The following is a 12,534-nucleotide window of genomic DNA, read 5'->3' as shown; positions in this document are numbered from 1 at the left end:
AGCCTTTCCTCCTACGACCTCCACAGCCATATATCCCTCATAATTGGGAGAGCCCATGAGGAGGATTATTTGAAGCTTTGCCCTCTGATGCTCTGGGTGATTGTATGGGGTGAAAAAAGAGACCGTGCTTAATCATTGTGTTATTTCTGATTGTTTAATGCATGGCTGTCCTTCAGGTGCCAGGGTTACTTAATGTTAAAGAGCATTTCATTAGGTTGGGTAAGCCGGAGAATTTCCACAATCTAAGCTGTATTAACATCTCTACCAAAGTAATTGTGAAACACCTTTTCTGACACATTGCGCTGAAGAATGAGAGAACTGGGAATTGACAAAAAAAGATGGTTAGATATTATCAGCCACACTCAACTAGTAGCAACATGAAACCAAATGTGCGGTTTATGCATGCTGCACATTATAGGTTTTACTTCACATGGTTCATGTTTAATATGGCCACAATTCCTAGTGAGTTATCCACATTTTTTCTGCTGCCTGTTTTGAGATCTCTTAATTTAAAACAGTGTAGATTGGAACTCTTTTTTCTTCAACTATTCCCTAATAAATGTGCCTGTTTTCCTGTGTTTAAATTCATACAAACTACTGTTTGACTAAGAAAACAGATGGGGCTATAATTGTTGTCCCTGTTGGACCTGATGTCCTTGGCATGGTTTCCCAAAAACATTTTGCCATTCAACCTCCTGTTGACTTCGTTTTTTGCTGGCATTAGGACTCTGCTCACTCTACCGTTGTTGACCAGTGCTAAAATGCTTATGCTTTCTCATTTAAATATGGTAACAATGGTCTAGACCCAATAGACAGATTTTATCTACTTGTACGTCCCTACTAAAGTGGTACTACATGTACTCAGGGTCTATAAATTGTAATGCTACTAATGGACCTGCAGAATTGATTGTGCCACCCACTTAATTTGCCTTTTAAACATGTCACAGGCCTGCCATTGCATCCTCTGTGTGCAGTTTTAAACTGGCATTTTGATCTGGCAAAGTAAACCTTTTAAATCACACATTGGGTAGGCCCTAAACAGCCCATTAGGCAGGTTCCAAAGTATTAAAAACGTTGGATGTGTACATTTATCTTTTACATATTCGGGTAGTAAAAAACTTGTGCATCCATTTTTCACTACTGCTTGGCCTTGCTCTCTCATAGAATAACATTTGGTTAACATTATTATATTTAATAAGTGATAACTTACAGAACATATAGGCATGTTCGGTTTGGTGCCTATGGAATAATAATATAATACCCTTGTTAGAAATAAAGTCTCTAGTTGGCAGTGGTTTACACCCTGTCCAAGTAGGAACCCTCACTCTGGTCATGGCAAGGAAATCACACAGCTAAGATCATCCCTGCTGAAGTAAGACTTGTCTCAGAGGTGATTTCTAAACTATTTGAAAACACACACAAACACAGTGAAAACACCACACACGTACTCCACACCAGTTTAGAAAAATGGCCAATATTTATCTGGAGGAAACAGGACCAAAACAACAAAAATCCAACATACACAAACAAACATACAAATTTGTAAAGATTAAGGCCCTCATTATGTACTTGGCGGTCGATGCCAGCGGCGGCAGAAATTTCTGCCTCCGGCATGGCAGTCTTGACCTCCACATAATGTACACAGTGGGGACCGCCACAGGCGGCCTTCCACCGCCGCCAGGCTACTGCCGAGAGGCAGCCTGATGATGGCGGAATTCTTCATCCTACAGGGCAGTGCTGCCCTCTGGATAAAGAATCCTTGTTCCACCAGCCACTCTGTGGCAGTTTTAGCTGCCAGGAAAAGGCTGGCGGAAGGGGTGCTCCGGGGCAGTGCATGGGTCCCCTGCACAGCCCCGTCATGCAGGTCACTGCCCGATTTACAGGCAGTATTTTGTGCAACGGGTGCTGCTGCACCCGCCGCAATGCAGCATTGACGACGGCTCCATGTGGCGCCGTCGGCAATGTCCAGGCCCAGCATTCCATTGGGCCGGCTGGCGGAAACACTGTATCCGCCCGCCCGCCAGTCCAGCAGAATGCTAATTATTCATCCAGCCGGGTCTCAAGGGGGCTGGTGGTCTGTGATAAAACCGCCAGCATGAATTCCCACCGTGTTCATAATGACCCCCTAAATCTCAGTAAAATGCTTAGAAACACAATAGCTCCAACTCGGGCCGTCACAACGTCTTGATGGAGTTCTTCCCAACAGTCCGACTCCACTCGCAAGGGAGTGCGGGCTGGTCATGGAGTCGCACGGACCCTAGATACAGTACCTTCGGAAAATGATGAAACAAAGACGTTGCACATAGTCGGGGAGGTGAAGTGTCACTGGAGCCAGTCCGGCGTCAGTTCCTCATTGCTACAGGGGAAGTGAGGCTTTGGCTCCTGACTGCTAGGCAGGGAGGTTAGGGGTCAGTTCCTTACAGTTTCAGGGGAGGTGATGCAGCATCAGTAGAGAGGTATTGGTCCCTTACCATGTGGCAGGGTCAGTGAATCCAGCAAGTCGAGGTGCGAGGCTTTAGCTTCATAGTGTTGCAATCACACCACGGGGCCACAGGTGCTGTGGCAGAGTCAGAGTGTGGTCTCATGGACGTCGGTGACATGCCACTCGGGACTCATGCTGTGGCGGTACGTTGGGGGCACTGCGGTCACGTTTGGACTGTGGCATTGGTCGCGATCGTTGCACTCAGCAGGGACCACAGCTCCGGTGCAGGCAGCGGCGAGAAATCAGACAGCAACACCGGTTCCAAAGTCACTCTGGAGTCGATATACTTGTTTCTTCTTGGTTATACCTAAACTCACTTCCAAGGGCTCAGGAACTGGATTCAACACCAATTGGGAAGTCAGGACTCTCAGCAAAAGAGCCCAGCCACTGGCAGGTGAAGTCTTTGATGTCCATGAGACGTCTTAACAGGAGACAAATTCAGTCCATGCTCTTGGAAAACCTTTGGAAGCAGGATGTAGAAAGCAAAGTCCAGTCCTTTCATTCCCAGGACAGAAGCAGCAAGCAGCAGGCCAGCACAACAAAGCAGCAGGAAGAGTGGAAGTCCCTCCGACGGCATCTAGCACTTCTTCCTGGCAGAATGTCCTCAGTCCAGAAGGACTCTAACTTTGTGGGGTCAGAGGTCTAATACTTATACTCATTTCTGTCATTGAAGTAGGCAAACTTCAAAGGAAAGTCTCTTAAGTGCACAAGACCCTGCCTTTCCTACCCTGGCCCCAGAAACACTTGAGGGGTTTGGAAACTGCTTTGTGTAAGGACAGATACAACCCTATTTAGGTGCAAGTGTCAGCTTCTCCCACCACTGTATCTCAGGAAGACCCATCAGGACATGCAGGGCACACCTCAGCTCCCTCTGTGCTGACTGTTTAGAGTGAATTCACAAACAGCCCAACTGTCATCCTAACCGATAAGTGTATTCCACAGACAGGCAGAGGGACAGAATGGTTAAGCAAGAAAAGGACCACTTTCCAGAAGTGGCATTTTAAAATTTACAACTAAAAAGCCAACTTCACGAAAATATGTATTTTTTAATTTTGATTACAGAGACCCCAAACTCCACACCTCTATATTCTCCCAATGGGAAATTACACTTGAAATATACTTCAAGGCACTCCCCATGTTACCCTATGAGAGATATAGGCCTTACAATAGTGAAAAACAAATTTAGCAGTATCTCACTATCAGGACATGTCAATGACACCAGTACGTGGCCTACCTTTTAAATACACTGCACACTGCCCATTGGGCCTCCTTGGGCCTACCTTAGGGGGTGAACTATATGTAGTAAAAGGGAAGGTTTGGGCCTGGCAAGTGAAGGCACATGCCAGGTCCAAATGGCAGTTTAAAACTGCGCACACAGACACTGTAATGGCAGGCCTAAGACATTTTTGCAGGGCTATTCATGTGGTGGGTCAAACAGTTCTGAAGGCCCACTAGTAGTATTTCATTTACAGGCCCTGGGCACACATATACACTATACTAGGGATGTACTAGTAAATCAAATATGCCAATCAATGAAAATTCAATCATCATTACCATTTAGACAGAACACACTTGCACTTTAGCACTGGTCGAAAGCGGTAAAGTGCCAAGAGCCCTAAAGTCAGCAAAAAAAAAATCAGCACAGGATCAAAAACAGGAGATCAGAAGGAAAAAGACAGAGGAACCACACCAAGAACTGACAGGTCTAACAACCCTCTTCAATGGTAAAGTCAGATTTTAAGTCACAGTTCTGAAAATGCCACTTTTAGAAAGCTGGTGTTTTCTTGTCCAAACCATTTGATGTCTGCAGCCAATATCCTGGGACACATGACTAGGCTTAGCTGGCAGTTGGTCTTTGTGTATTGCTTTCGGACAGTGATACAAAGGAGAAGAGGTGGTGGTAGTGTGGGCCATCTCTGACTTGATTATAGGGAGGAGCTGTCACCTGCACTCACAAAGGGCTTGACTCTAGTCTTGTCAGACCCCAGTGAAGCTGCAGCCAGAGCAGGAAATTCCAAGCACCTCTGTGGGTGGAAGCCTTATCCTACTTCAAGGTGGGCACCAGGTATAAATAATGGACCCTCTGACCGAGTTCTTCAGTACACCTCTGGACCTGTGCACACTACTGTGCAAAACAACTGCTGTGCGGCTTTGTTGCCAGATGCATTGCTACTTTGCTGCCCTACTACTCTGCTGCCCTGTTGTTTGCTGCCTGCTTGATGAAATTAAGACTGAACCTGCACCATTCATTCCAGGAAGAAGTGACACCAATGGTTAGATGGCTAACCTCCTGTTCTGAACTGTAGGGACATAATATGCTCTAAAGGCTCCCAGACACTGCAAGCTGGCCTGCTGCCTGGACATACAACTGGACCTGCCTGAGCTCTTCTGGCCTCTGCTGGAAGGAGTGTCTGATTCCCAAGAGGTGCCCCCAGGTCCTCGACCCTCGGCATAGCATTAGTGCACTCCCTCTCAAAGAAAAGGAGAAATCCTGAGGTGTGGGGTTTGCTACCCAAAACAGCCCAGTTCATGCTAAGATCTTGCTCCCTGTACCAGAGCTCAGGTGGAACCGATTCTTCATGCCACAAAGATCATCAGTGATGCCCGGCAACACGAGATCTGCACATCATGCTACAGCATCGACAGTCCATGGTGACCACCAATGTGAAGTTCCAGCAACAACCGTCCACGACGCCCAATAAGATCTGCACTCTACAGGGACAATCATCCACAATACCTGGCCTGCTCTTCGCATGACCATCTAGAAAGTTAGCCCTCTTCCCTCTTGGGCCACTCCAACATGAATGGAACTTTAGGACTTTTAAAGGTACCTCTTTCAGGAATGGAAGCCGTCGCCACCTGGATGAGAGAAGTCTGCCAGAAGCTCAACTCCGACAAGACTGAGCTCATCATTTTCAGAAACCCCACCTCAGCTGGGGACGACTCCTGGTGGCCCACATCCCTCAGCACCCCCCTGCACGGAATGAGCATGCTCACAACTTAAGAATCATCATCGACTCCTCCCTATCCATGACCCACCAGGTAAACTCTGTCACCTCCTCCTGCTGGCACACACTCCGCACACCTCGGAAGATCTTCAGCTGGATCCCAGCAGACTGTTGCAGGACCGTCACCCATGCCTTAATCAATAGCAAGCTCGACTACGGCAAATCCTCTACGCCAGCACCTCAACCAGGAACATCAAAAAAATCTAACTCATCCAGAACGCCACCACCAGACTCATTCTGGACCTCCCTCGCCGAGAACACATCTCCGAACACGTGAGGACACTCCACTGGCTACTGGTCGAGAAGTGAATCACCTTCAAGCTTCTCACACACACGTACAAGGCCATACAGAATGCAGGACCACCTACCTAAACTATCGCATCTTCTTCCACACCCCCACCAGATACCTCTGCTCCGCCCAGATGGACCTGACCACCATTCCTCGCATCTGCAAAACCACTGCCGTAGGATGATCCTTCACCTACACTGCAGCAAAAAGCTGGAACAATCTGCACCTCAGGCAAAGCCTGTCGCTCACCATCTTCAGGAAGAACCTCAAGACGTGGCTCTTTGGATGAGACCCCTCCCCTCAACGCCTTGAGACCCTCACAGGTGAGTAGTCGTGCTTCACAAATACTGATTTGATTTGATTTCAGCTGAACTGACCTGGTCACTGTATCCGGCCCGCACTCCATCTCAGTCGCCCTGAACTTGCGACTTGCACCCAGTCTTGCACAACCAGAGGGAGGTGCTTTGTGCTTTTAAGTGCCATAGTTACCTTATATATTTAAACTTGTATAGCTCATTTGTACTGATTGGATTTTTGTTTTATTAAATTTTACTTTTTTTTTTAATTGGTGTCGTTTATTTTTTGTGTGTGGTTTCACTTGAATACTTTTTGAAGTGCTGCATTCTTTACAAACTGTCTCCATGTTGAGCCTGTCTGCTCTGTCCCAAGCTGCCAGAGGCTGGAACACAGGTTAATTTGTGGTTTGCCTCACCCAGGCTAGTATTGGGGTTCCTGTTTGAGTAGGATTTCACCCCTCTCAACCAGTAACCCAGTTTCTTACATTGGTGATCAGTCGTGCCATACAGTAATTTTGTGTTGCACTGAAGATTCCAGAAAAGTAATCTAAGACCAATTTGAGTTTAAACTTCTTCTTGATTGTCGTGAAACTACACTTGCAAGGATAGAGTTTGAGCTAGCCACCATGGATGCCTGCACTGTGGCCCAGCTCAAGGAGTTCTTCAAGGAGAATACGTTTCCATTAAATCACTGGAAATGCAGAGTTCCAAAAGGCACTGGAAAGGCAATCAGAGTATCTTCCTGAGATGCAGAATTCAGCATAGGGGGATGACTTGAACCCCCAGTAGGAACTTCCTACTAGAGCAGAGAGCAGTGTGTCTTTTCAAGATCTGTCCCCACTGGACCTGCTGGACAGTCAGACAGAGAGGGAGTTAAGGCAGCACAGGGCACAGTTGAGAATGGAGGAGAAGAAATTGGCCATTGAGGCAGATGAGAGAAAAAAAGGCCCATGAGAGGAGCCTCAGCGAGTTGGACATGAGAGCCAAGCAAGTAGAGTCCAGCAATATTGGTGGCAGCATACCTACGGTGACTTCTGGAGACAAGAAGATCCATATTCCTAAAGGTCTGGTGCCTGCTTTGCTGTGGGAGATGACATTGACAAGTGGTTTGAAGCTTATAAGGTGGCTTTACAGATGCATATGATCGGGGAAATAGGATGGGGGTTTGGGGACTAAAATTTGGAATCATATCCCTAGTGAGAGGAGGGATGCCCTACAGATTGAAGACAGGATGAGGTATTCCTCCATGAAGGAAACTCTTGTAAGGAAATATGGCTTTACCCCTGAAAAGTTCAGGCAGAGACTTAGGGACAGCTAGAAGCTGCTCCAGCAGTCCTGGGTGGATTGTGTGGATTCCTTTAGCAAGGCACTGGATGGTTGGGTGAAGGGCAGTGAAGCAAAGGATTACCAAGAGTGTACAATCTGAATGAAAGAGAACGCAAGTTCAGTCTTTGTTTTGCAGATCTGTGCCAACACCTAATTGAGAGCAGGTTCACTGGTCCGAGGGATCTTGCTAAGGAGGCAGATCTCTGGCTCAGCACCAGGGCCCATAATAAGGTTAATGGGAGTGACCCCAAGAAGGTTTGTTCAGGTTTCCACCAGCAGAGGGAGGGGAGATTAAAAATGACCCAGACACGTCCCATAACAAGGGGGAAGAAAGGGTTCCCATGCACCATCTGAGAAAAAGAGAGGAGGTTCTGGTGGCGGTGACCTAGGGTGCTCTATTTCCAACCCTGCTACATTGATTGTTATCAGTTAAGAAACAAGCAAGGGGACTCTGTCTGTCCTAAGAAACCACCCCCTGATAGGACCTCTACAGGGGTGGCCAATATGGCCTTAGGGATAAATAGTCCCTTAGGGCAGGCAGTAATTTCCTTTAGTTGGGAGGTGAGCTCAAACAGAGGGTAAACTGGTGATCCCTAAGGGTGGGTGCCATCACTTCAACCAGGTCAAGGCATATTGGATCCCTGTCACTGCTCTAAGTGCTCCCAGAACCAGACAGACCATGGAAGTGCAAAGACTGGTTTTCCCTGAGCAGTACACTGGCTAGGTGTGCAGGATACGTCTGGTCCAGGGGGGTCATTGCTTGCCTCACAGCCCTGGTATCCCTCAAATGAGGTGGGGAGGTGACCCATTGGAGGTTCATAGTTAGGCCCCAGATGGCCATAGACTACTTTATGAGGAATGAGTTGCCACTGTTGTCTGAAAAACTAGGAAGTGTGGCACCCGGGGTGCCTTGAAAGTTCAGTGTTCTGATTTACCACTCCCATGGGAAGGTTTTGGGAGCCCAGATTGAGGGGCAGGATGAGGGAGGACTCACCTCTGACCCCTGTTCAGCTTCAGGGTACAGATCTTGGGCTCAGTGACCAATCTTAGGATACTACGCCTGATGGAAGGGAGAGTAGAAGGCGTGTGCCTAACACCTGGGGCTGTTGCCCTCCCACTCTGAGAAACCACAGAGATCAGAGAACCCTTCCTGGACAGTATTTCGACAAAATATCATGTTGGAGAAATATCAGCAAAAATGTTGTGATACAAAAATATTGTGATACAGAAATATTGTTGTCAAGAATATTGTGCTTCAGGTAAGTAATATCATTTTTAATAATATAGTTGTTAAGAAAATATTGTTTTTTTAATTAATTTAATGTGTTTTAGTTTATATAAATGATAGTATTGTTTGTGTAATTTTTATTTTTAAAAAATAGTTTATAATTTTGAGTTATTTTCCATTTTTAATTTAATTGTTAATAGTAATTTATGGTGTCCTAGTGAGTTGTTCAGATTGTAGGGTGATAGGATGGGGCATCGATTAAGTAATAATTATTAATGAATTAATCATTTCTAAGTATATCAATATTATTTGTTATGTGTATTATGTAATTTGATTTATTATACTTTTATTGTAATACCTAATAAACAATTAATTTATCATGTGTTATTGATTTTTGAATGATTATTAATTATTTGAATTGTGTAATAATCATATATTTTAGTTGTGAACTGCTGGGTTTGTGGGGCTATGGGTTGAGAAGTTAATTAATAACTAATGTTTTAATTAATGAATAATTATAATGGATAATTGAATTGATCATTAACTATTAACTAGCTACATTATATAATTCAGATTTATTTTAGTTATATTTTAGTTGCGGGTTGCTAGGTTTATAGGAGTAAAAGGTGGGAAGTTAAATAATAGTTACAAAATATGAATTATTGATGTATAATTAAATATTTCATCAATAATTATGTAAACTGTTTAATAATTATATATTTTAGTTCTATTTTAGGTGTGGGCTGCTTGCTTTGTAGGGATGTAGGATGGGAAGTTAATTAAGTAAATTGATTGTTTATCAATTATGTAAATATCTATTTTCATTATATTTTAGATGTGTGTTGGTAGGTTTGCAGGCGTATGGGGTGGAAATGGCAGCCTCGACGACAATGACACTGGTTCCCGTATTCCCGCTTTGCAGCTCCTTGGAACCAACGTACGGCCCTAGCTGAGAGATGCATCCATGACGTGGGGCCTCCCAACGCTCCACAAACAGGATTTATGGTACTCTTGTTCAGCGGGCCTAACTGGGTCCCTGTAGCAAGTCCATACTCCATCGCAGTCAGCCTGAACTTGTGAAATTGTCACGTCCGGGTGACAAGATAACCATAGTTAGCACTCTGTTCTTTTGGCGCTATACATATTGAAGTCTTTAAAGCTGCATATCTCCAGTTCTACTGATTGGATTTTTGACATTTTGATTTTGATTTATTTTCTAAAAATTACTTCGTTTTTCTAAATTTGTGTAGGATTTTTCTTGTGTTGTATCACTTTAATACTGTTTGAGGTGCTGCATACATACTTTACACATTGCCTCTACATTAAGTCTGACTGCTCGGGTCAAGCTACCAAGGGATTGAGCATTAGGTTAATTTGGGGTTTGCTTGTGTCTCACCCTGACAAGGACTGCAGGTCCCTGCTTAAGTAGGGTTTCACCCCCGCAACCAGTAACCCAATTTCTTACAGAAATGCTACCTTAATAGTAGCTCATTTTCACCACAAACAATAAAGTAAAATTCTGAAGTACTTCATTTTAAACATATGTTCCAATTTACGTGCACGCATGCACACACAAAACAGAGGAATCTCTGTACATCCTGCCTACAGCAGTCCATGCTTCCTTAATCCCTGTTTATGATCTGTTCAATGAAGTTAATGGGAACCATGCGTAGGAATGATGTCACTTGCTTTGCTTTTTCATGTTACTGTACAGCGGGTATAGAGTTTATTAAAACCAAAAGGATTAGCTTAAACACACTCTTCCCATTCAACAGCTGATTTATTGACTTTGCTTGATGCATGGATGGTCCCACAATAAACTGGCACGGGTTATGGGATCCCACACAATGACCTCGGTTACGTTTAATGCCAGATCATTTTCAAAGAAGAAATTGGCAACGCTTAATCTATAATCAGCATCTTTATCCGAGCAAGGAACAGTTCTGGTCTATAATTCTGAGAACAGGTCGGTTTGTAAAATGAATGCAAGTGTTTGACTTCGGATTAGTCTAGGCAAGTAAATGAAAGGGAAATAATTGACCAAGCGAGGGTCAAATGTCGAGGCCCTGCGCCAGTCTTCAGCGCAGTGAGCAATGTTAGAAAGAAGCAGATGAGAGCTCAGAAGGACAATGATGGATTCTTTCAACTTGTAGATGGGTTGTTTGTGCTTTAGTGCTGATGCATCTGCCTATGGCAGCTGTATCTTCGGTTGCATCCAGGTTGCAAACGCCCCAAGCAGGTAGGGGAGGAATGAAATCTTTAGGATGTTTTCATAGGACACATAACCTGGAAGAGAAAATGCAATAGCGGCAGGTAGGTAGGTGTGCTCTCCTCATTGACTAGAGTCTGAGACCTGTGATTATTTTACTGCAGTGCCCTGGGATTGTAAAATGTGCTTCTGTGCTCCTGAGGCTTTTGGGTGTAGAAGGCACTGGAGCGGTTAGTGTTCCCATCAGTATTTGCAATGATTTGGGCACTCATAATAGCAAGGGCATTTTCCCACAGTTTATGGAGCTGTGGCCACATGCAGCAAATACATCGCTTGACCACATGGCCATGCACATCATGCTTCACATTACTGAAGCAAGCACAGAGATGCCTGCACTGCCTCACAATGGGGATGCTCGCTTCTAAGGGGGTGGCTGGCGATCCAAGAGAAGTAACACTATTAGTATCTGTGCAGAGTCACAACTGAAGCCCTGAACTTAACAGTGTTAATTCTTAAAGTACCTCACAGGTGAAGATCTGCTTTCTGTCATTATACTCAGATCCCAGGAAAATGAAAGTTCAACATAAATGTTTCTCAGTTCTGCTATGTACAGAAGATCTGCTGGCTGACAATTTTATGATCAATATAGATACTAATCATCATTGATGCACTCTATTTCTCGATTCTCATCTTTCAAGCATGTGCTAAACAGCGTTACTCTGCCCCCCAGAACAACCATACTCATTGAGCATGAACACAAAACGCACAAACCGTCAGATCCACGTTATCCAGCATCAAACATATTGCTACTGTCAAAACTAATTCTAAAACCATCCATCACTGAACTCTCTCATAGCAACAGCCTCCTTAATGACAATGGGCTAGCATTCTCTTTATCTGGGACATTCCGACCATCTCTCATGTATTTGAGGAAATCACTCCGAGTCACTGAGACAATGGTCTTTCCATCACGCAGGAACTTTCTCTATCACTTCTTTTCCCACCCCCCCATTCTCAAAACTTTGAGTGTATTGCCATTCACATCACTCTCCCACTTGCCATGTTACCTAATCTGTCTGCCCCCGTCCCTGCCACGCATTTAATTTGCAGTTTTGTTTGCTTCATCCCCTGATCACTATCCACAGATGTACCCCGATGGCTTCAACCTTCTCACAAATCAAAACACCAACGTCCAGTGTTTTTTGGCCTTCCCCACCCTCATCACACACATCAGCCACCCAACACACATACACACCATCAACTCCAAAATTATCCTGCCAACTTCCCCTGCCATCAGCTGCTGTCCACTCCTTTCCCTTCAGGGTATGAATTACCCTTCAAAACTGTTTTCCCTGAATCACCACATTACAGACAGCCGATTTCATTCAACATTAAATGGAAATCCATGAGGAATATTTACTTTGAAGTCCTTATATAATTCCTGGCTGCCCTCCAGCTCAACCTGGCGAGTAATGTAGACACCCTCAATGACACCCTTGGGACCTTAAATAACATGCATACTTCCTTTTGCACCAAGAAGATAAAACACACACCCAATGATGTTCCCTGGAACTTTCCAAATTTAACTGTCTCCAAGTGCACTATTCAGAAACATGACAATATCTGACTGCCTTCCGTACGTGCAATGAACCTTCCAGCCTCTTCAAGATGAATGCATCAATAGAAAATGTACAAT

The sequence above is a fragment of the Pleurodeles waltl genome, chromosome 1_1, assembly GCF_031143425.1.
Source record: "Pleurodeles waltl isolate 20211129_DDA chromosome 1_1, aPleWal1.hap1.20221129, whole genome shotgun sequence".
Lineage (NCBI taxonomy): Eukaryota > Metazoa > Chordata > Amphibia > Caudata > Salamandridae > Pleurodeles > Pleurodeles waltl.
The sequence above is the reverse complement of the archived record's forward strand: the minus strand, read 5'-3'. Positions refer to the sequence as shown.